This window comes from Perca fluviatilis, chromosome 17, assembly GCF_010015445.1.
Source record: "Perca fluviatilis chromosome 17, GENO_Pfluv_1.0, whole genome shotgun sequence".
NCBI lineage: Eukaryota > Metazoa > Chordata > Actinopteri > Perciformes > Percidae > Perca > Perca fluviatilis.
In genome coordinates, this window is record NC_053128.1 from 16830154 (window position 1) to 16857360 (window position 27207).

The following is a 27207-nucleotide window of genomic DNA, read 5'->3' on the forward strand; positions in this document are numbered from 1 at the left end:
TAATAATGCCAAATACACACTCGCACAGACACACATGCATACGCACAACAAACAAGATCAGATTTCAGATTTCTCTAGCTTCATATTTCTGTTTGCACAAAGAACGGCACTTCTGGGTTGTAAAACATGGAAATAAATTCCACTGAATATTTTCAAGCTGCGTGCGTCTGAGATCATGATAACGAGCATACAAGCTTCTTAGTTGATATGGTGATTGGTTGAATCCACAATCAAAACTCTGAGAGGAAACTCGGCACAATAATTCTAAATGTTTGAAGAAAGTATGTGCCCAGATATCTGATCAACTCAGGAACTGTTTGAGTAGGAAAGAAAAGGAAATCCCACACTGGGACCTTGATGTTACGTGACGGCACCATAACAACCGATGATTGTGGAAAGATTGAGTTCAGATAGATGATCTTAGACGAGGCAAACAGGGGACACAAACACAAACTCTTACACAAATAACCTCAAAACACAAGAAATCCACACAGGAATAAACAGCGAAAGGAAATCATCTAGACTCTGCCAATATGAGGAGAAATAAGACCGGAGACCAAAATAAACAGTAAACAGCCTGGTCGCTAAGGCTGGCCTGTCGTTCCTCCTAATATCTTCCTTCAATCTCTCTCTCCCTTCCTCTCAGGCTCAATATTTTTCTCCTACTTTCTCTCAGTCACACTCTTTTCCCTCTTGCCCACCGTTCATCTTCCTCTCTCTGTTCACCATCCCTCACAATAAAAGTTTGTTAGTTGTTAGACTTTTGCTGAACCTGTGCGACACAGACAGACAGACAGACAGACAGACAGACAGAGACATTGACAAGACATTGTGAGAGACAGTGGGAACGAGGATGGGAAACTCAGATGATCTGTGTGTGTGTGTGTGTGTGTGTGTGTGTGTGTGTGTGTGTGTGTGTGTGTGTGTGTGTGTGTGTGTGTGTGTGTGTGTGTGTGTGTGTGTACAGTGTGTTTCTGCCTTCCTGCATTAGTGTGTGTGATGTGAGGAGACTACAAGGGCCAAACAATCGATCGTATCGTCTCCAGGTCACTGCAAGATGAAATTATTAACTTCCTCCTCTCCCAGCTCCTCTCTTCTCCCTTTTCTCCAATCCTCAGGGGAACATGGAGGCATATCGCCATGGAGGCTTACTCTCCCAGATTAGATTTGAGGTGTGTGCGTCTGTGTGTGTGTATGTGTGAAGAGGCCAATAATAGAGCAGAGGGGTCAAGTGTGCGGTTATTGCTTTTCCTTGTCTCCCTGGAAACCCAGAAGAGGCCTGCCACTGAACCGATGCTCAACAATGAACTTGGTGTGTATATATGTGTGTGTGTGTGTGTGTGTGTGTGTGTGTGTGTGTGTGTGTGTGTGTGTGTGTGTGTGTGTGTGTATATATATATATATATATATATATATATATATATGAAGGGTTATGGGGCAAATTGAAATGTCAGTGGGGCTCTATTTATGATACGGTTCATGGAATAGGCTGACATCAAGGGGGACACATTGAAAGAGGGAGGAAAAATGGATTGACAATAAAGGAGCAGGAAAGAAAAAGTGATTTGACAAGGACACAGAAAACAACAACTTTATTGTACACACACACACACACACACACCTTTATATGTGCGTACATGTGCAAGTGTGTGTGCTATGCTTATGCAAAAAGCAAGCCTGTGCAGATAGCCGTGGTGTGCATATGCTGTAGATACACAAGATTTGGTTTGACTTGTTACACCTTGGTAATGCTAACAGCAGACAAACCTGCTATTTCAATATTTTATATCCACGGATTGAGTAGTAATAAAGTCACAGTATACAGTTACTGTAACATATAATATATATGTTAACATATATAACATTTGGAGCATGGCACTTATGGATTCACTTGGATTGGTTTTTAGGCCCCTTGTTGTGTTGTCTTCGGGTCAAATTGACCCGTTTTCAATTTTTGTTTTATATCAGAAAATATGGGACATAGAAATAAGCGCTGAAAATGTGTAGGAGAAAAATTTAACAGGACAAAATGTTGGAAAAAGCAAAAAAAAAAAAAAAAAAAAACGTGAAAAAAAGCCATAAAAAAAAAAAAAAAAAAAGAAGTGTTTTTCAAGGTTGACGGAAGGACAACACAAGGGTTAGGTCTTACAGTATACTGTAAACTACTAAAATATTTTTTAATTTGTTTGACAAATTGAGACAATGGTTGATGTTACATTAAAGTGAAATAAGGATTATACGGATTGTCACTTATGAAAGTTTATAAATGAAACAACAACACATCATCTAAATCTGTCCCATGTTAATATTTCAGAGAAATTCCTGCTTTCCTTGTATGCCTTCCCCTCTAATTGAGCTCAGCGTAAATTCTTTCAGGAAGACTATAATAACGTTTTCACATCATACTTAGTTGTCAGCTTTTTCTAGGCATTCACTTTCAGTAACCAATCAGATTCAGCTAGGCATTCACTTTTCAGTTAAACCAATCAGATTCAGCCAGTTGTCAGTTGTCATTTCAGGACTAGAGTGCGACCCGCCACCTCCCCATGGTACCCTGGGTCTTCGTCAGCTGACCGCCCCTTTGGCACTTTAAATTTGGTCTCCTGTGCTCCTTCATCACCACCACCAGTGTCTAGACTCCATCAGGGGATATGTCTGGGTTTCGCTACCCCTTTAAAACATATTGTCACAATGGAGTCTAATCTCCAAAGACTTTGTACATGTCATATTTGGGTTATGTAATTTACAATAAATCTTTTCATATTCGCAAGGAAGTCTCTCCTGATTGAAATAGCAGACGCACTCCCCTTGTAAATAAAGAGACGGGGAACATCAAAGATGAAGTTGATATGTGAAGCACAGGAAAGGTGAGAATATAAAGAATAAAGAATAAAGTTCACGAGAAATGTGTTGACTGGTCGGGGAAGACACAAAGGAAATACACACATAGAAGAGGAGACAACTGCAAAGACAGGTATGACATTACTATTATAATTACAATGAGTAGGCGTATGCAACTCTTATACCACCACTACGCTTCGTCCTTGGTTGACATAGCGATATATAATTGTGTTTGTTTGCCTGTCGGCGTGCAAAGAAGAGTCTTCCATCTTTCATCATACAGTAGCAGTAACTACTTACGGTGTACTACAGTACTACTACTGCTACTAATATTAATGGTTATTCTGATACAATAGATTGATTTCTACTAATACTTATTATTCATTATTCATTTTCCATACATCAGATACAAATATACATAATACAAAGCAGGCACTCTTATTTACTCTGCTGAGTATTTTATGTGGGTTTAGTAGCAGCAGCACACAAGCACATGATTATATTTCATCTTAAAGGTGTGCATATCGAGAGTATAAGCATGAGAGTGGAGAACATCAGATCAAAACGGAGACACATTTATGAACCAAGAGGCGGACAGACAGACAGAGAGGCACAAAGGCAGACAGAGTAAACAAGCAGCATACATAAAAGACAAGACATCAGACATTCAGGAAGGCGCAGAGGAAGACAGACAGACAGACAAGAGAAACTCACTAATGTAGACAGAGAGGCAGATACACAGGTAGCCCATTAGCAGATGAGAGAGTTTAGGCAATTTAGTAGCTGATGCAGGACTTTGCTTCCCCAGGGGGGGTATGTGTTTTTGTGTGTGTTTTTTTTTTTTTTTGTGTGTGTGTGTGTGTGTGTGTGTGTGTGTGTGTGTGTGTGTGTGTCCTACATGGGTGGCACTATTAATGGATGGGGCTCTATTTTTGGTCTGAGCTGGCTGGAGAGAAAGTAACACCAGGTTACCAGAGATAAGAGTGCTGCTAATATAAAGACAGAGATACATGTATTAGAGTGGTGGGTTTACTGTATAGCTGGAATAGATGGGGGTGAGTCAGGGAATAGGCGATAGGGGTTAGGGGCGTGTGTGCATGTGTGAATATGACACAGTATGATCCATCACCTAATTTACACCCACATGCACTTGAGAACCTCTTTTCCTCACAGCGGACCAATTAGACGTTTCGTCTGATGACATCACCACACCCTCCCCGAGTGAAAATTGACACTGCTATCGCTCAAAATCAGTAAGAGAAAAAAATGGACAACCTAAAAGGAAAATAAATGAAAGGAATGATAATGGGGAGAAATTCTAAATTTATGCACATATTTATACATATATTATGCACACACACGCCTTTATAGCTGTGTGTGTGTGTTGTGTGTGTGTGTGTGTGTGTGTTGTGTGTGTGTGTGTGTGTGTGTGTGTGTATGTGTGTGTGTGTGTGTCTTACTGCGGTTTTTGATTTTGTTATGTTGTCTGTTCCACGATGAATTGATTATTTTATGTTTATTACTCTGTTGAGTTTGCATGCTTGGTGTATTCTTTCTTTTCTGTGCAAGTTTGCAGTTCTAAATGCAGTTAATTAACAATATTTGATTCAACAAACAATCTGACTAGTCATTACTGCAAGATTCAAATAACACCACTGATGTTCGATGCTAAGTCAAAAACTATACAGTCACAGGTATTTACAAATGCACCATGCAGTGGGGTAGAGTGTTAACTTTGGCACAAATCAGCATTTTGATGTTTGTGGTTGAACTAGTTTGTTTGCTAATTTTTGCTATAGGAGCACAAAGCCAAGTACCTTGAGCAATTTAAAATGGATTTGACTAAAATCAAACAACTCCTAGAGCGAAGGCATGAATGAGAAATGAAATGCAAGATAATTGCTTACAAGTATAAAAACCTGCAGGGGGAAAAACAGAGTCTCTGGCATCTACCAGCATGGATGCAAAGTGAAGAAAGATAGGAACACATTCCAACCCCAAAAAAAAGCACCAACAAAAGAGAGGAATGCATTCTAACCAGACTGCAGCACTTAGATCTCAGCTCATGTCAGAATGCATCTTCTTTCTTTTTCAGCTCATGGGCTAGCCTCTAACCCCGTTGTCATGGTAACGCCCCGAGTGGTGGTGGTGACAGTGGGGGAAGGAAGGGGGCTGGGTTTGGGTGGACACACACACACACACACAAAACACACACACACAGGTTTGTGGCACTATCTTTGTGGGGACCCGTCATTGACATAATGCATTCCCTAGCCCCTTACCCTAACTTTAACCATCACAACTAAATGCCTAACCTTAACCCTTACCCTAAGCTAATTCTAACCCTAATCCTAAAACCAAGTCTTAACCCTCAAACTGCCCTTTAAAGTTGTGGGGTCCAGCATTTTGGCCCCACAAAGCTGTCGGGACCCCACAAGTATACTGGACTCCTGGTTTTTGGACCCCACGAATATAGTTAAACAAGAACACACACACACACACACACACACACACACACACACACACACACACACACACACACACACACACACACACACACACACACACACACACAAGGTTCAGGGGTCCAGTTCTTAAAGGACCTTTCTATCCCTTGATCTGCTTTCTCTTCCTCCTCCACTCACTCCCTTCAACTCTATGTATCCCCTCTTTTGGGGCGATAGAGACCAGGATTATTGCATAAAGACCATTGAATCCTCCTATCTCCTATTACACACCACCGCACACACACATACAGGCACATTATAGGAGTTTATGTGTACATACGTGGCCAGTATCACCTCTCCAGACTGCTATAATCCCTCTGTGCCCTCCAGCCTGATTTCCACTGCTATATTCACACTGGTTCACACGGGTATTATGGTCTTTAACACACATGTAAAGTGATATGAGCATTAGAGGGAGTGCTATAATATTACACTTTTTATATTTATCCTGTGTTTTTTCTAAGCAAGGTTGCATTGAATCAAAGCTAATGGAACTGCTTTTGCAATGATGCAATAAAGAAAGCTCAATGGTGGGTTGAGTTTGAACTCAACCTAAGCCTGAGCCACTGCAGTTTAACAAGCCTGAATCAGGGTTCTGGACTTAATACCCTGGGATTTTTGTTTAAGTAACAGCCACTCCTATAGTAAATGGATTGCACTTATAGCACTTTTCTACTCTTGTGGAAAAAGTCTTTACAAAAGGTTTACAAACTATTGGTTTTACTTGCTGGAAAAGACATCTATGCACACTATACACAAACAAAGAATTTTATAATATATCCTACTTCTTAAAGACGATAACCTTTCTTGAACAGTGGCCTAAAATGTATAAGACCTGATGTTATTTACATGATATTGAGGACAGTGGATGATTATATCCTTCATGAATATTCATACAAAAATGTAACTTCTATTTAACCAGATTCTGAAAATAATGTCTGTATTCAAGTTCCACATTTCACAGAATTGTCCCTCAGATTCTTCAATGTGCGAGTTGCCCTGAATAAGACTTGCACCAACTCTGTTCAGTCTAGCTGGACAAATATTAAATGAGACAACAATCAATTTTAATAATAATTCCTATTAAAATGTGTCCATTGCAGCATTTAAAAAAAACAACACATAAAACAAAAACACCAAACGCTCAGCCAGTGTGGTATATGAGATAACAGGTTTAATAACAGCTCGTCCACAGAGATACTCCCTCATATCAGCCTAATTGCTGCAGCAGAGTAATCAGCTGACACACATGGGGCGACGCCTGCAGGTGAAGCACAATGTTCTGCTGTTATAATAAACATTTCAAATGTGAGTTGTCTGACTGAAATGGTATTTATCGGATGTTGTTTCCTGAAACCTGTACAGTACTCCGGATTGGTTTAAAGTAAAACTGAAAGCTTCAAACACTTTCTGGAATAACCCTTCTCTTATAAAGGTGAAAAATGTTGGTAGTAATTGGCTTCTTTCATTGATTAGGACTGTCTGCACAACACAATGTTTCACATTATGTCAGATGAAAGAAACTCATAAACCAGTAAGGTTTCATTTCATTAATGTTGTTCTTATGTAAGGAAATAGAGAAATGAGATCCAGTTTTCACTCTGTATCATGTGGCACTATGCACAGACACTTCATAAAACAGGCTATAGCAGGCATTCTAAAACAGAGAGAAAAAACAGATCAAACTGAACAGTGCTGATGTCTCACATGATCAGACAGTATCAGAGAACCAGCTTCAGACAGAGAGAAAGTAACGACTGGTGGAGAGAGAGAGAGAGAGAGAGAGAGAGAGAGAGAGAGAGAGAGACAGAATATGAGACTGATAACAGTGACCTTCTACTGTCGTAAGGAATGAGTGTCTCCGAAAAACACATACGCATGTGCACACACAAACAGACACACTGGACATTCATCCCGATATATATCCTACAGAAATACACACAAAATACACACACAAAATACACACACACACACACACACACACGTATATAGAGGACTGGTGTGAGCTGTCAGCCAGTATGGTGTCAGAGAAGAGACCCCCTGGATTGAGTGACAGCTGGTGGACAGGATATGACATACAGCTACACTCCCACTGAGACTGCAGAGCACAGTGCAGCTCTGCACTGCGTGGCTCCTCTCTCTTGGTCAAAACTACTCTCCTTCTGCTATACATTTTGGCTTTCTCCATCAGCTCAGTCTTTCTCTCTTTTCTCAATTTTCCCAGGTTACCGCCTCCCTTCTCTCAACCCTGTTTTCTCTATTAACTCAATTTCAAGAGTCTTTATAGACATGAAGAGACAGTGACAAAGGCAACATTTAAAAAAATACGAAAACATGAGAACGCTTTTCCCTTCATTTTGTTCCTATATTATTGTTGAGACTGTGATGGCTACGGACATTTCTGTTACCTGTTTGTTCATTTCTGTTGTCTGTATTATTGAGTTCTGTATGTTTCCTGTGTTTGTATATTCATTCTGTATATTTCTGTTCCCTGTTGTGTTGATGTATCCTGTTTTGTGTATTGTGGTCTGTGTGTATTTAGTGGTGTCTTTTTCTGTTGTGCATTTCCCTGTCTATGTTCTGCTTCCAGTTTTATTTTGATAGTCTGTTTTCTGTCTTGTCTTGTCCAGTTTACTTCCTGTGTTTTCCCTCCTTTGATTGTCCTGCCTCGCCCAGATGTGTTTCACCTGTTGTCTCACCTGTTCTTGATTTACTCATCACCTCATGTATTTAGCCCCTGTGTTCCCTTTTTTTTCTCTTGTTAGATCGTCTTGTGTTGCTTCTTTGTGCCTGTTCCTGCGTGTGTCAGTTTGCTCCTGCCTGTGTTTTGCCCGTCAGTTTGTTATTTTGTGAGTTTTCCAGTCTTTGTATTGCTGTTTTTTGTTATATTAAATCCCCGAGTCCAACCATCTCCTGCCTGACTCTCTCTGCATTTGGGTCCACATTCCCTGCTCCCACGTCACAGAGACCCTGTACCTTATGATACTGCCCTATATTTGACAGATGTTCAAATATAGCATCTCTTTTAGGAAAATATTGACTGCAATTAAAAATTCAGATTGCATTTTTTTTTTTTACTCAAAAAATGCACAGAAGAGTTTGGGGTGTTTTTCCAAACCTGAATAGTCCCCTGCAGGAACAACCTCCACTAATCAGAGGATAGGGCATTTGCAGCTATGTAGCCTGATACAGACAACCCCGGGGAAAACTAAGTCCTCCATTCACTCTCTTCTGCTCATAAAGCTTAATTGCTTTGACAAATTAAAGTGACCTTGATGAGCATATCAACATTTTCATCAACTCCTCTCATGTTAATCATGGTGGCTGGACAGTATGAACACTATATGGGGAGAAGGGCGACATGACCCTGCCACCCTCAGTCTGAAATAACGTCCTTGCGTGGAAGTAAAAACAAAAGTGGATGCACTCAAAATGTCTGTTAGAATCATCCTTTGCACCCCAGCACTGTGTGAGCCACAGCTTCTGGTACATCTCTACATATTAGGTCAGTATGGGTAGCAACCCTTCAAGCTCCCTTATTAAAGTTATATAGTTGAACTTTGGACTAAAACCTACATAAAACATGTCTGACCATTTGTGATCTTCATCTATTAAACACAGTTATGAAGCTACAACCTCCCACTTTGTCCCAAGACATCATCAAGGCCACAACTATGAAGATAAAACATAAGTTGTAAAAAAGATTATTTTAATACATTAATGCAAGTATCTGCCTTCCTCTCTATGGACCATCTTTCTCTCTGTGTCCCCCTCTGACTCTGCCATTCATATTTTAATTTCTCTTCCTCTGTGATTCATTTCTTTTCCATCTTTTTGTTTCTGGCTCAAAGACCTACTGAAGCATTTCCTCTCTCTATTTCTCTCTCCCTCTCTCTAATCAACCTGGTGAACAACATCTATCAGCACTTTGATGACAGGATCATTACTGAGAGTGTATCAATGTGCATGTCATCGTGCCAACAGATATATGCCGACAATCAGCTGCCTGAATGGGCTGAATGTCCTCTCTGGATGTGTCTGTACTGTATGTGTGTGGTTTTGTGTATTATTATCCACAATACTGTCACTCCTGCTAATTTAACTGTCTTTTCTGGCTCATTTATCAAAAAAACTGTTGTATACAGACTGTTTGCACATGACAGCGATGTTGGCGACAATGAGAGAGAAGACAGAAAAAAAGTTACATACATATCACAGAAACGCAAAAGAGAAAAAAACAACCTTTTTTAATCCCCACAAACGTGAACAGACGGAGAAACACTAACACATACACACTCAGATATATATACACATGACTCTCTCTCTCTCTCTCTCTCTCTCTCTCTCTCTCTCTCACATCAGAAGAGTGAGGGGAGTAAACATCTAAACATTTCCCCAAAGCATTCACACAAACTCCCTTTCCCCACAAATGTGCGCTCGCGCACACACACACACAACACACACACACACACACACACACACACACACACACACACACACACACACACACACACACTTTAAGTTCACACACAGGTAAAAATAGAGATGGTACTGATACTTTAGTTATTAAAGAAACAGATTGGAGCATTGATGTCACCCAGAGTGCCATACAGATACTGATTACACAGATTACACAGATTCAATTAGATGTTTCTCTGGATGGATTAGATAGCTTGCTTGAACCTAATTCAATTCAAATTAGTTTAATACTTCTGCTAATGACACAGCTATGTAGCCACACACATTGGGTTGGTGTAATTGGATACACAATTAAACACATACACAGTTCTATTGCACAGGCTCACCCAATGACTCAACGACATCAAGTGTAGATGAGTCAGGGGTCATAACTGAGCTGGCCTTAAAAACACATTTTCTCAATTAGCTTCTGACACTGAGTGATAGGATTATCAGGATTATCATGAGAACAGCTTTGGTTATTTCACAGAGATTTCTCTTCTCACTGGTTTGGAATGGGATCCAGTTGTAAAAAAGTGATGTCACGTACTTCTGAGCACCAATCAGGATTCATCAACAATTAATATGAATCTGGTGACAGACACGCATTTTCAAAAACATGTTTCTGCTTCATTTTCTTTTTTAATTTTCAGGAGTGTGGATACAGCATTGTGTCACTATCTTGTGAAAAACATGCATCTCCAAAAAAGTCCACTTTTCATAATCTGAGGAAAACAGATGTCAGCATTAAGACCAGGAAAAGAACGCATACTCGCTTAGTTTATCTCAAAATGTAAAAATCAACAAATGTGGACATAAACTGGTTTTCACTGAACATGGACACAGATAGGATGAAGGTAGGATGAAGCAGCAATGCAATGCCACGATGCTAGGTTTACAGAAGTGTTGATGTGAAGAAACACTGGAAAAACATTTTTTATTTGCTTACACTTTGAACAACAGCATAGAAATGCGCATGCGTCAGAGAGAGAGACAAGAAAAGTATGGTAATATAATACATAATGCTTGACTGCAGATGTCTGTTACCCATCTATTTGTAATATGGAAAGACTGTTGCAGTAATGAGGGGATGGATAGAGGTCCATTAAAAAAATCATTATCCAGAATAAACACCAGATGCCACGCATAACAGTACCACACATAAGACACACACACACACAAGCTCACATAATCACACCCACACACACTCCCTTAGTGTCGACTCAGCAATGCCACGCCTATAGATGCTGTTGCCATGGTAACTCCATACTCTGCATGCCCCAGCTGGTGTTTCCCTGAGGAAAAATGTATGGGTGTGAGTGTGTGTGTGAGGTTAATGTGTCCCATGTGTGCTTTGCTCTGTCATGTGCAGCGGTGTGTACTGAAGAGGAAAACATGGCTGGTTGGGAGCACTTATCATGGTACCCCATTGTGTATATGACCATGTGTTTGTGTGTGTGTGTGTGTGTGTGTGTGTGATCTTTTTCTATGGTGTTCTATATTTCAGTCATCAGTTTTGCTATTGATTGGTCAAGACCATGGGACCTGACGAATCAGGAAGCAGCTTACATTAGACAAAACAGTGAATGAAGATAAAATGCCACTAAACCCTTTAGATCAACTTTACTACCAAGTATATACTGCCAAAATTTGATCTCAATCCAAATGAATTAGAATCCGATAGTACAAGCACAACAATAGCTGAAATCAAAGTCATGGAGCCACACCAGAGTAAACAAATACCTCAGTAAGCCCACTCAATCACACAGCTTTTTGCTATTTTCTTACAATGAGTCATGCTTTACATTTTACACACATTACAGTGTGTGGTGACCTGGGTCTCTGCCAACACGGCTGAGAGGATTTGAGACAAGTACCACATTTAGTAGTCATGTTTCCAGCTCTCCTTTCTGTTCACTGTAGGTAGCATCACTCACCACAGAAACATACACAAAGAATAATAAAGGATTAATCAATCAATACATGTGTAATGTATGACATAAATAGCTAATGGCTAATTCACCATTGCACAATTATGTTGTGCTGTGTACTTTGCTATCTGTGTTGATGACTGACATGAGGAACTTACAATGAAAATGTCATGATCTGATCAACAACATTACATGTAACCAGACCTTTACACAATTACAAAACATACATAAAAATAATATACCTGACTGAGCAAACAGTAGCTTAACTTTGGCATGACCGTGTATTACATCGCACATGTCCTTCCTTGTGCCAGTTCACAAAACAAAAACATTGCTGTGTACAGTAGCACTACTACTGGTCAAAACTCCCCATGTTACCTTTAGAATAATTTATTTGCCATTTTTTTGTTGTCAGGATATTCTGTGTGCATCTTATAGTGCACATTTAGCAATGACATAGAACAAATGCATGATTGAATAAATCCATGATTTTATAATCCAGCTCACGGAGAAACTATTTCAAAACAGTTCTCTTTCAAGATGTTTATTAACCCTGCCAGGCACCTCAGCAATCGACCCTGTCCATCCTTCCTGGCGGACTAAAGCTCAGAGTAATCAAAGAGAATTGAGGCTTTGCTGTTCAATCACTGCATTTCAGTTTGCTTCCTTTTGGCTCTCATACTTCACTTCTCCATCACTGCGCTGCAATTTATAGAAGGCTCGAATGTACACACGTGTGATTCATCACATGGTTTCCCTTTACATCGTTGCTTTATTTTCCACCACTTTTCATCCGATTTCTCCACCTACCATGCTTTAGGCAAACACTGCAGACTTTTGTTTGCACTTCTTAGCTTCTCATGTTCTTTATTTGAATATTTCTACAATTTTTTATCTTCTTCCGAACTTGTGTTGTTCTAGATATAAATGGAGTGGAGGTCAGTTGTCTCAATTCCCATTTTCTTCTTCTTACTTTCCAGCATCATGGCTGATCTGTCCGTCTCATCTCTTACTCTTTCTTTCTTAATATTTATTATCCTGTCAACTCAATCCATTACTTGTTGTCCCTCTCCTCCTCTAGTCCTTTATTTCTCAACTCAAAATTCTCCTTTATTCCGTCTTCTATTCTAAATTAATCATCGAAGTCCACTGTCAGTTCATCTCTCCCTCCCTCCCTACTGCACTAACCTGCCATTTCTCAACCACACATCATATCGTTCCCCCCTCTGTGCACTTTCCCTCACCGATCCACTCAGCCTGTCTGTCGGCGTGGGTGTGTAGTTGTTTGTGTGTGTGAATGTGTTGATGTAAAACAACAGCAGGAGCATCACCTTGCTCCATCAGCGAAACAGAGACAGAGAGAGAAGCAATGCATTAGGATGCAGAGGAAAGAAGGAAATGTATGAAAAATGGAGGAAATTAAGGCATTTAATCAACCGTTCTACTGTTATACGCACTTCTACACCAGTTTCATTTGAATTCCTCATTTTTTTACTTTGACAACCCAATCTACTAAAAGGCATATGTATACATTACATGGGCACATTCAACTCAGAAGAGTTAAATAGAAGGAAAGCTACTATACTATATACTGTTCGCTTGTCTCAGGCAAAATGTAGAATGTGTTACTTTGGCTCTCACTTGTATAATTTGATCAGTAATTTTGAGGAACTTATATTTGCCTTTGATGAGAGCACATGCTTTCCGACTGATTTCACTCAGAGTAAAGAACATCCTCTTTTGGTCTTTAATTGAAACAGGAGCTGACAGTGTCTATGACAACCAGGACCAGCTGGGACAGCTGAAAGATGCTCTGGGCAGTTTATTCACTTGGCTGGAAATACAAATCTAACCATTCATTTTGGCAGCTCAAAAAGAGAGCTTGTGATTGGTGGGGGCAAAGTTGCAGTTTGGTTGCAACACACACACACACACACACACACACACACACACACACACATACAATCACACACACACACACACAATCACACACACACACACACACACACACACACACACACACACACACACACACAATTACCCCTAAGGGCTGTGCCACTCGCTGTCATCTTCTTTTCTCTGGGTTGAACCATTAATGGCTAATTTGCAGGCTTTTGGGGGTAAAAGGTCAGCACACTGATAGATGGAAGGTCTAAGGACTTATCAATACTAACAAACACACACACACACACACACACACACACACGTATAGGTGCAGACAAACATGGATGAATTTAAATATATATTGCAACCAATCAGATGTAACACATAGTGTGCACACACACACACACACACACACACACACACACACACACACACACACACACACACACACACACACACACACACACACACACACACACACACACACACACACACACACACACACACACACACACACACACACACACACACACACATTTATTCCTTACTATCCTAACCGCAAGCCAGTACCATTACCATCCATACTAGGGCCATCTATCTTGACAGTGACAGGTGTGAAGGGAAAAACCACAAACCCACAATGCATTTCACCAACACAGTTAAACAGGAAAGGGACAAAAATGAATGAAGCAGCGGTTAAGTACAGATAGCAGAGACATTAAATGAAAGGTGGGGGTTGGTGAAGAGCGAGAAGAGGGCGTTGGTTGGTTAAAAAAAAACAGAAATCGGATTTTGAATGAAATGCTACAACAATAAGCAATTAATAGGACCTCTTCTTGTATGTCTTCAAGTGAGGACAGTGAAGAGGGTCATTATATTATACATAATATACTTTTTTACTGCTTCCATAACTATTTAACTTCAATAAAGGCTGTGGCCTAAGCTGCAGCCTCGTTACCATAGATACACACACATATGGTGACACAGCATCTTATTAATTAATCAATGACTGACAGCAGAGGATTAATCAGCTTTGGTGGCTGAAACGCAGCCAAGAAATAGATTGTAATAAATTGTCCTGTTTTTCTATTCTTTCGTCCTCTTTTACTCTGTTTTATAAAGCAAATGTTACTAGTGTATATCTTTTGTCCTTTTTATTGTAATTTCTACCTGCCAAATGGACTACAGATGGAAATTAGCCTTTGGGCTACAATCTGGCACTTTTACGTGTACTGCTGTACATGTTCATCAAATGTGCATTGTCCTGAAGTAATAAATAATTTTTTTTTATAATAAAATAATAACATGGTGACTCTCAGGAAAACGCAGCCACATCATTTGACGTTTTTTCTTTTATTATTATACACAAATTTGATTTAATTGTATGTTTTAAGGGATTAGGCTCAACTTGGATTCACTGCCTTAAAAACGGGATAATTTTTAAGGACTGTTTGCATCTATTGTAAGTGAGACCAACACTCACTTTAGACGCAAGGTCACAGGAGGGAAGTGTATCATGAACAAGTTTGTCTGTAGTTCGGTCACAGTGTCATCCTACTCCCCTGCTGTGTCAGTACACACAGGCACATACATTTTGCCTAGTCACAGTACAAACAATGACCTATCGACTGGCCTTGGAACTTGACACACAAACACAACACATGCACAGGAAGAGATGATGATGATGATGATGCAGTTGAAGATGCGACTGCAGAGGGCAGAAATAAAGAGTCACAGAAAGTAAACAGACACTAAAATAGGAAGTAAGAAAGAAGGGTTTAAGAGGAAAAGAGGCAAAAAAAGTTATAGAGGAAGAAAGATGGGAGAAAAAATGAGAGGAGGAAGGATTATGGTTATATGATGAGAAATGAGGAAATGAGATAGAAATGAGGAACGCTTTGATCCCATAGGTAGACCACGGCTGTATATCAATCAGTTTTATCTCCCTATTACCAGCACACATACGCACACACACAACCTTCCTCGTCACCCCTGATCATGCAGACTGTTAGAAAGAAGCACGCCCCAGAGCTGTGATGCCATTGGCCAGCAATGATGTCATCTCTTTCTAGAGGTTGGGCAGCGAGCTGAACAATTGGCTGGCTGAGGCAGACAGTGTTAGAGCGCAGCTGATGTATCAATTCCATTCATATAGAGGCAGAAATGTTGTGTGTGTGTGTGTGTGTGTGTGTGTGTGTGTGTGTGTGTGTGTGTGTGTGTGTGTGTGTGTGTGTGTGTGTGTGTGTGTGTGTGTGTGTGTGTGTGTGTGTGTGTGTGTGTGTGTGTGTGTGTGTGCGCGTGCATGCGTGTGACCACTCCCCACCGAAACATACAGGCAGAGGGCCGTGTCCATCATTCAGAGACACGGACAATACCTGCTGGGATGCTCCATAATGGACGCTCTCTCAGTGTGTGTCACACACACACACACACACAAGCAAAGTGTGTGTGTGTGTGTGTGTGTGTGTGTGTGTGTGTGTGTGTGTGTGTGTGTGTGTGTGTGTGTGTGTGTGTGTGTGTGTGTGTGTGTGACCCCTCCCCACAGAAGCATACAGGCAGAGGGCTGTGTCCATCATTCAGAGACACGGACAGTACCTGGTGGGATGCTTCATAATGGACGCTCTCTCTGTGTGTGTCAAGCACACACACACACACACACACACATACACACACTTCGCTTAAATGCACACTATCAAATATGCAAGTAATCAAGCATGCACACACACACTCTTGCACACAAGTGATGGGGGTTGGGATGGTTGAGATGGGTATTGTCTCCCTGATGTTATTGGGCTGTTGTCATGGTGATGACGATGAAGCTTTACTGCTATCTCAGACTTTTCAATACAACACAACACAACACACACACCTATTTTCATTGATGCACATGCACACCTTTTAAGAGCAGCATTTCCCCACCATACTACAACTGCTTTCAAGCAGCAGAAGAAAAATAACAGAAAATGCTTTCAGTATGTGGAAGTGTGTGTGTGTGTGAATGTGTGAGTGTAAACACACCCATGGGAGACACTAGAGTCGTTCCTCTAAGAGAAGCTCAAGGGAAATTAGCCTGTCATAGCCTGTTACAAAGTGCTGTGCGTTCACTCTCCTTCTCTTTCGCTCTTTCCTCCTCTTTTACACTCCCCTCCCCCTCTTGCCACCCTAACATCCCACTCCTCACCCAAACACCCTTTTTTAGAGTATGATGTCACTCATGGGCTTGTATTTGCCAGCATGGCTGTTTCTTCCAAGACTTCACATGTGAACACAAAATTCAAACCAGCCCTGAATTTCATTTGAATATGCTGTAGTTGCGCATTTATATGAACAATTCAACATGCACACTACAAAAAGATACAAGTCCAGATACCACATACTGAAAGCCATTCCACCAATCATGATAATACAATTTGAGATGTCCCGATTACAAAAAAGAATTGCCTTACTGGAGGATTATCTTTGCCTGTACCTTGTCCTTTACTCTCTTATACAGTATGTCAACACTTCTATTGCTCACTTGTTACATACAGGAAACATAATCCACTGTTCTATCGACACAATCTTCTGATCTGCTTAAACTAATCATTTTACTGAAACCGTGATTATGTGTATGCATGAGCTATATGTGTTCCAGCACACAATCTGTGTGTCCACACTGAATGAATTCTATTTTATTGGCAGAAGTGTAATCTAATTTGAATCGAATTAGATCCAACAAAGCTATCAAATTTCAGTCAATTAAATTTGTTTAATCTCTAATCAGTATCTGTATCTGGTTCACATTAACACCCTGATGTGCTTCATTAATAACTAATATGTTATCAGTATCTTCAGCAAAATTACTCTCTGACAAATCTCTATGAATGAGCACTTGTGTTTAACCTGTGCCTCTAGAGTAAGGCTGAAACAATTCGACAATTTTCTTTTTCTTATTATTTGACATTTTTCAAAGCTGTTTATTAAGGACAAATGCAAATGAAATGCAATTGTTTGACACCTTAGTATCTCAAAAAAAGTCAAGTCTACTTGCTGGTACTATTTGGAGGGGTGCAAACCACTGAGTCACTATGCCACAAATAAAGTATGTCGAAAACAGTCATAGTATATATAGTATGTTGAAAAAAGTCATAAAAAAGTCATAGTATAGTATGTCGAAAAAGGCATAAAACAGTCCAAGTGTAGGCTAGTATGCCAGAGAAAGTATGGAAGAAAATGCAAACTCCACAAAAAAAAGGCCAAGCCTGGACTGGGGATCGAACTTGGGTGAGAGTTTGCAGTGCTTACTTTCTAGTGCTAGCCATCATCCCATCAAATAACTCATGTTGAAAACAGTCATAGCATAGTATGTTGAAAAACGTGATAAAAAAGTCAACATTTAAGATGTTTTAATGGATTATCTGCATGTTTAAGAGTTTGTAAGGGGCAACAAAAGGAAAAGACAAGGTTGATGGAGGTAAAGTTTCTTCTTTCTCTTTGGATCACGTGTTTATTACCCCCGGAGATGGTCCGGTGGGGAACGACACCGACCAACAGCCAGGAGAACCCCGCCTCAGGTATGCAACACACGAGTGTTTGTGAAGAATGGATCTGGTTTCATTTGTGACAACTTGCGAATTTCCAACAATGATTTCAACTTGCGAATTTGCAATTTCAACTTACAAATTTCCAACAACAATTTCAACTTGCAAATTTACGATTTAAACTTGCAAATTTCCAACAATTTCACAACTCCACAAAAAAAGTGGGGACTGGGGACTGAACCTGGGTGAGGATCTTCAGTGCCTACTTGCTGGTGCTATTTGGAGGGTTGCAAACCACTGAGCCACTGTGCCACTAAATAAAGTATGTCGAAAACAGTCATTGTATTGTATGCTGAAAAAAGGCATTAAAAGTTCATAGTATAGGCTTAGAGATTAAACAATTCAGCAGGTGTTATACTTCCAGATTGCATCCATTATGTATCGTTTCACACCAGAAAGCCTTACTTTTTGTATCAAACAATGGGCATTAAAAGCATGAGAGCACAACTCCCCGTGCTGGAATGGCTATTTATTTCATTTGGGAGAACTGAGCCTTTAAAGCTGTGGCCGCCTTTGATCCAATAGCCTCCGCTTTCTCCGAGGTCAGGTTAGGTCAAAGATGAGGAGAGCAAACAATTGCCAAACTCCTGCTCCAAATCCCTTCACTATGCCACACTCCCCCTCAGCTGTGACGTTCCCAGCATATGTGAGCGTGGTGTGTCTGTGTGTGGATCCACAGGCATGTGTGATTTCTTCAGCGAGAGACTTCAGAGGATCACACACACACACACACACACACACACACACACACACACACACACACACACACACACACACACACACACACACACACACACACACACACACACACACACACACACACACACACACACACACACACACACACACACACACACACACTTCTGAAGGTTTGCTTATAAAACTAACAGACACTTGACTTCATTCATCTTAAAACTCCACATTAGGGATTGTGAATGAATGTAGCAGTAAAAGATAGAGTGAGAAGTGAGAGAGCCTGATAAGAAAAAAGAGGAGAGGAGAATATTATTCCTAGTCCCAATCAATGGTGAGCAAAGTGGATGCAATACATAAACTGTGCTAATGGCCGGTGCTATTAACCAACGGCAAATGTGAAATTACACGTCTATGTTCGCAGTTACCAAGAGCTCTTTTACAATTTGTGATCATCTATAGATCATTTCTCTTCATCTAAAGAAGCGTCTACACTTTGCAGCATGCGTACCTCCATTCAGGTCCAGGAACAATCATCCTTTCATTGTGTGAGGTGGTGGTTGCTATTATTTAGCACGTCTTACTCTCATAATCCACAGATGCAAACAAATCTGCAGAGTTAAATAATGATTAAATGAATAGCAGGATCGCAGAACAGTGTTGAATATTTTTTTTGTTTATATAGAGGCAAAGGCACTAAAAGATAAAACAAAATGTAAGCATTCACCAAAGTAATTACTTTCAGCCCTACACCTCAAATGTTGAGAGATAATTATATGCTGAGGGGCACATTTTCATCTCTAACCTGCAGGCCGGTATTCTTTAGAATAATCTCTCTCCTCCAACAGCCTCTGTTTTAAATATTCTATAGTCTAGGCTGTGCATTTATGCGCCATACGTTTCTGTTCTTATACTATTCTATTTTAAAGCTTTCTTCTATCATGTCAAGAGAGAGAGCAGATGATTACATGAAGCACTGAGCTGGAAAAACTCGGTGATCCTGGCCTGCAGCTAAACGTCATGATATGAAGAGACCAGTTTTGCATTTTCACTTGTTTAAACGGTGAACACATTATGCGCTTGAGTTTGCTGAACCAAACAGTACCTGAAGACACATTTCTACTAGACAGCCTGGCCACAATTATTTAAATTATTTAAATACTGTATTTATAACTCTTACACTAATGCCATCACCTGATTGCTCTGAGGTCTGACGACTGATCATATAGTGCTGAGCTTTTAATGTGTACCATCAACCTTGCAAACAAGTTAACATTATTTGATAAGAGGCTCAATAAATAAAACCATCTTTTTAGCAATTAATGTACTATTTCTACCTTTTAGAGTAAGCTTCCTTATAGTGACCTGCAGTGACCGCTTAACTCTCAGTGTTTTCTCCGACCTCCCAGGCCAAGATGAAGATTAAAAGAGAGCCTGAGCACAATGTATCAGAAAAGACAAAGCACTGCTGGACTGAATGAGACAGAAGTGGACTCTTTAATAGCTGTTAAGGCTAACCTAACACTTCCTGGAGGTGCTTCACAATAAGAGCCGTCAAGCGAATTCAATATAAGCCTTCTATTTGGCTTTCATTGTACAGCAGCCGCTGAAAGTTTTGAGTCACAGCATAATCGCATAATGTTGGTTTCCGCAGGTTTTAATTTATGTTAGATGTCACATCACCCTCAAAGAGCAGAGCCTTTTCCACCAAGTTTAACTGTAAATGGTCAATCCCTGAAGTGTCTTTGACTGAACCTTCATGTTTTCTTGACAAGAAACATCTTGTGATCATGCCAATAATGATGTTTTCTCTCAGAAGCAAAGGCAGGAGTGGCAGGATGTTATTATAGTGCTGTAAGGGAGGAGATCGAGGTGGATAGTTAGGCATAAAGAGGATCTGATTTTCACATTGGTGACTGTGGTTTGCATCCTGTCTCCTACACACAGTTGCAGAAATGCTGGTTTCTTTAAACCATGACCCAAATCTTTCACTCACAAGTAACCAATGTTAATCACAGAGGTGGCAGATTACAAAACACTCATATGAATTGTTTTTGGGAGTTTCCGAGGGCACAAATGATGTTTTCTTGCTGACATGGGCATAAGATCAGGAAATGCCCAAATGGGTCACAACGTAGTTTGTTGTTTAGGTATAAGGACTTGTTTTAGAGTAACTTAAATCTCACTCCAAGAAACTCTCACCAAATCAAAGAGAGGTTCCAAGTGTCTAACGCAACAAACAAACCAAAGAAGAGCTGAGAACCGAGAAATGTGAATGAAGAAGTAATTCACAGAATGGTCTGGAGCACCACACACACACACACACACACACACACACACACACACACACACACACACACACAGAGGCTTGTTCCTCATTACTGCCAAAAACATCACAGTGCTCTAATGAGGACTCTGGAACAAGACAATTTAAAACACACACACACACACACACACACACACACACACACACACACACACACACACACACACACACACACACACACACACACACACACACACACACACACACACACACACACACACACACACCTGCCCTTCACACTATGAGCCGAGGGTGTGACAGGCAGGCACGCCAAAAGAGGATTTGTGGTGAAAAGCTTTGGGGAGGAGGGCGAGAGGGAGAGAGAGATAGGAGGAGTAGAGAAGAGGGGATTACATGGTGAATATTTCAATACTAAAACATACCAATTGGCTTGGACACACACACACACGCATGCATGCACGCACGCACGCACGAGCAGGGCACGAGCACTAGCTTAGCGGTGACTAGACAGAGAATGGGGTGATGGGTAAAGCTAATACAAAACCACTGGGGCCCCCGGGGATCTGACCGACAAGCTGATTGCTGGTTAACTTGCTGGGACTGAGTGAGTGGACCAAAACCAACCAAGCTCCCCCATTCAAATCAGGACTACCCTTTGAAAGAAAGTCTAAAAAAGCATCAGACATCACTGAAAGTAGATCTAACTAACTTGCAGGATGTATGAAACTGTTTTTGTTTTTGTTACTGTAAAACTAAAAACATACAGAACCGTGTTGAGATATATTATGTGGAGGAGCCACTGGTTCAATGTCTTTTATTAAACTGTGACCTTCTCTTGGGAATAAAACATAGATGAGACATAGAGAAGGGACATCAATGCAATAAAGCTGGCCACTTTAATATGTATGATCTATTTGTTGCAGGATTTCTTAAGAAAATCCTCCTGCTGCATGTAATAACTGAACTCTGTTATGATCTAACTTGTTTATATCACTAAGGCAGTTATTATTTTCCAAAAATGTGTGAATTTAGCAACACCCTGTGCTTTTACTTACTTAGACGGACTCTGGCGCATAATCAGCAGCTCATTTGCATTCACTTCCCATTTGTCTCTTCACGTTCTATAACCAGAAGATCCTCTGAGCTTTGCTCGTCATTTACTGTAAACTAAGGTGTTCAGGATGTTCTTGCAGCAGAAAACACAACAGATCTACTCTTTAAAAAATCTTGGTATTTTTTTGTAAAAATCTGTGTAAACAATTACCCTTATATTCTACTTACTGTATACTTACTTATAGTATTCCACAGTATGTGAAATAAAAATAATGAGGTGCTAAATTGCTGAGAATCAGTTTGCACTAACAGAAACTTGGTTAACAGTGTATGGGACAAAAGGCAAAGAGGTGCCATGTTGCCAGGTTGGAGGTTGACAGCAGCGTTCCAGATACAGTCGGGCAGCAGGAACGCTAAAGGACAGAGGGACCGGCTGCTGGCTGGCATGACGGCTGCCACATGCTGCTCAGGTCAGCAGGGAGCGAGGCTACAGAGTCGAGTGGCACAGAGAGAGAGAGGGGGAGAGAGAGAGAGAGAGAGAGAGAGAGAGAGAGAGAGAGAGAGAGAGAGAGAGAGAGAGAGAGAGAGAGAGAGAGAGGGGGGAGTGGCTTGCAGAAAAGAATTAACTTCAAAAACAATTTAAGTAGAGGGGGCAGTTCTGTGTTTTTCTGTGTCCATGCATCTGTTAATGTATTTGTGTGTGTGTGTGTGTGTGTGTGTGTGTGTGTGTGTGTGTGTGTGTGTGTGTGTGTGTGTGTGTGTGTGTGTGTGTGTGTGTGTGTGTGTGTGTGTGTTCTCGAGGCTTATTGGTGGTTTTAACGCTGCAGGAGTCCAGCAGACAGTTACATTGTCCCAGTTACATCGATGCGCTGGAAGCACTGGGTATAATGCAGACACAATGGTTAAGCTGTGTGTGTGTGTGTGTGTGTGTGTGTGTGTGTGTGTGTGTGTGTGTGTGTGTGTGTGTGTGTGTGTGTGTGTGTGTGTGTGTGTGTGTATATAGTTGGCATACTGCAGTCTAGACTTAGGGATCAAGTGTAATCTCTCTCCACTGATACAGCTGATGAGTCCACTGTCGCTGTGTCAACATCATCTCTGCATGTCACTTGTGTCAACTTGTTTTATGGTATTTGACCCTTTTTGGCTGCAATTATGCTTTTGAAACTTTACTGGGAAGTATCAAAATTACAAATGTGTTTATTCTGAGTTTAAAAGAGAAAATATAATATGAGTAATCTTTATGTTTTCAGATAAAAGAAAACTCAATCACAAGTTGCATGTGTCTAAGAGAAAAGTACTGAGTGTTAATATGATTACTAATGGTTACCCCCTGGAGGCAAAGAAAAAGCATCAACATGACATTGAATGCGCAGAACAAGTAATGATTAAAGCATCACTTCTCTGGGTAGCAGACAGTGTTTGGGTTACATGACACACAGTATTGTGCTTGACAGGCTATGTTTAATTAGAATGGATTGAGGAATCAATATTGGTCTGACAAAAACACAGTTCGTAAACAAACCCAAATTTCAGGGAATTAAGTAATTATTTTTTTTTTTACAATAGAAAGGCTCCCACTTAACTCTAACCATTCAGGGACTGCTAATTAATTTACCCCCCGCTCACATACACACACACACACACACACACACACACACACACACACACACACTCTACCACAACCACCGCTTCGCAGGAACCCTAATGACAGATTCAATTAAAATGACTTCATTACACTGAGCTTTGAAACACTTCACTCTAAACAAAAGCAGATGTTTAAAAACCCTAGAAAGAGAGCCAAGAATCCCCCTCTCTCTTTCTCTATGTCTGAGACAGCTATGTCTATCTCTAGGACAGACATTTGTTTTTAGAACAACAAAACAAACCAAGTATTCCATCATAAGGATGCTGACTGTGTCACACTGACAAAATGTCCTGCTGCCAGGGACAAGGTAGGACACGCCGACACCCAACTTGAGGATTACTGTCCTGAAACGCAGTTAAACCACACACACAAACACAACTCTGCTGCTTTCCTGTTTAAAGTAAAGCCATAATTACAACACAGTCGGCTACAAACAACGTGGCAGGGAGAAGAGAAGAGAAAATTCTACATGTTCTACAACAAGCACTTCAGTAAAGTATTATATCCCCAGGCAACAACAGCGTTTGGTCTACTATTTCCTATTAACTCATCTATTAGCCAATTCTCTTTAAGTAGTCTCTTCTTTTGTCACTATTTTCATGTGAAATCCTCGCAACTCTCACTCTGAGGAGTCTCACGTTTGGTAATATTCTGCTACCTATGAGCATTACAAACCAAACCCTGCCAGAAAATAAACACAAAGGTTGATTTTGCTGGTCCCTGAAAAGTTGATATTTTGAAAAAAAAAGATTTTTTTTTTGCCAGAGAGCATCAAATACCAAGCAAAACAGACACAGGGACATACTGTACACACATATAAAATATTCTGTAGGTGTCGTTTTGTCTCGGGAATAAGGTCAGATATTTGGTTTCAGGCATGAAGCCAGAATTAGACCCAAGTAAAAACGATACGCTTCACTCTACTGTACCCTTCACACATTTCTCTTCCTCTCACACAAACACACAAATCACAAACACATAACATAACAACTCCCTTTCTCTCTCTTTTATCCCTTCAGTCCCAAACCCCTCTCTTCCCTCACCATTCCCCTCTATCTCTCTCTAAGTCGTGATTTCACACAGTGCATCTGACACCAAAGTACTGTACAGCATCTATGATATCATCAGTCTGCCAGCTAGCAGGCAGGCTGACATTACCGGCTGCCGGGACAGGAGAGAAGCCAACAGTGAGCACACCTCCTGCGAATACACACAAACACACACACACAGACAGACACACACACGTGCATTGCCAAATGTGCCAAATGTAAGGAAACTTGGATGGCATATGAAATCAGAACACATGACTGGCAATGACATATGATGTACTGCGAGCATTTTGTTACAAACCAGGAAGCACAGGCTCTCTGTTGCAAACACACACACACACACACACACTGTAGATGCTCACTCACCTGCACTTGCATGAAAGATCCCCGGTAGAAGCAGCATGCTGCAGCCGACAGGGCACTCCACAGACTACACCTCTCCGTCATGGTGGGTGCACACCTTCCTCTGCTACCTTTCCTCAAACCTTTCTCCTTTTTTCTCTACTACACCTCTCCCTCTTCTTCTGTTCCCTGTCTCCTATCCTCTTCTTTATCTCTACCCCACCCAGGGTGTCTGATCTAAACCCCAGCCCCAGGGCTAAGCCTGTCCCACCCCTGCCAGCCTCCTCGCCTGCCTCTCTGCCTGGCTAACAGCCCCTTAACATAGTGCCACCACTACAAAACCAGGCTACAAGCTAAACAGCTAACACCACACAGCTACAGCTTGTAAGCAGCTGCTGGTAACCACATCAGCCATAAGCTACGAGCAAGCCGCTAACAGCTGGAACTGATAACAGCAAGAGATATTAGAGCTCCTGACATCTCCACTGCTTCTGCCCTGCGCCGGCTTCTGTCGCTCCTGCTCTCGCTTCTCTCCCTCTCACTGCACTTGCTGCACTTCACGCGGCTGCTAGGGATTACCTCATTGCTTGCTGATGAAAGGAGAGTGGGTGGGGGGAGGGCGGACCAGAGAGAGAGGGTGGGAGGGATGGATAGATGGATGGAGGGAATGAGGGAGGCCGGGGGGGTGAATGCTAGCAGGCACAAGCAGAAAGGAAAGCTGTCGAATTGCAGGCAGAAAGAACCCCACCCACCCAACCAACGACCCCCGCATTAGTGCTGAGACAATGCTGACATGGGTGGTGTGGGGGGGTTGGACTGAGTAAAACAAGGAGAAAGTGAGAGAAGATGGGAGGAAGGAAAGAATAGATGAAGAAGAACTTGCGAGTGGAAGGAGAGAAAGGAGGAGGAGTGCAGCCTCCCAAAGGAATCTAACCTTTCTTCTGCCATGAAAAACCCAGCAGGGGTGCCCCCATCCCACCACACACACACACACACACACACACACACACACACACACACACACACACACACACACACACACACACACACACACACACACACACACACACACACACACACACACACACACACACACACACACACACACACACACACACACACTATATATTACTAGAGATGGCAGGAGCTACAGAGCTTTTGGTTCCTTATCTGTGTGTGTGTGTGTGTGTATGTAGTAGTGTGTGTGTGTGTGTATATATGTGTGTGTGTACACATGCGCGTGCGCAGCATAATATAATGATGTGTCTCTAAAAAGCCATGCAGACTGCAGCTAGACAGCTTATTATAGGCTGAAACACACAGGCAGGTGTTTCAAGGATAACACAGTGTGATTTTCACTGGTCCATTTCACACACACACACACACACACACACACACACACACACACACACACACACACACACACACACACACACACACACACACACACACACACACACACACACACACACACACACACACACACACACACACACACACACACACACACACACACACACACACACACACGGAGATGTCAGGAGGGGTGGGGCTCTGTCTCCAGAGGCCTGAGTGAGTGACATCATTGAGTTGAGGACGCCTCACCATGGCAACACTGCGAGAGCACCTGACAGCATCCAAAATTCTGACACTGCATTTAGTTGGGTCTGCACCACTGCAGGGAAGCATAATGCAAGCGAGGGATATAGCCAGAGAAGGAGAGAAATATGCAACATACCAGGTGACAAAAATACTGTATGCACCATCATGTCTGCACCACACATACACTACATCAGATGATGCCAGCAATCACTCCGCTAATCTGCCTCTTGAATGCATGCTAGTGGGTCACAGGCAGAGAGAAAGGGCTGATAGATAAAGAGCTACAAGACACAGGAAGGATTCATTAACTGCAGTGACTCCTCTTAATGTAATCT

At 41.3% G+C, this 27207-nt stretch overlaps 1 protein-coding gene across 3 annotated transcripts in view; it reads right to left on the reverse strand.

Annotated features, from left to right (window-relative positions):
- sh2d3ca (SH2 domain containing 3Ca) overlaps nucleotides 1-27207 on the reverse strand; it is a 50649-nt gene that overhangs the window by 12212 nt on the left and 11230 nt on the right. The window lies entirely within an intron of this gene.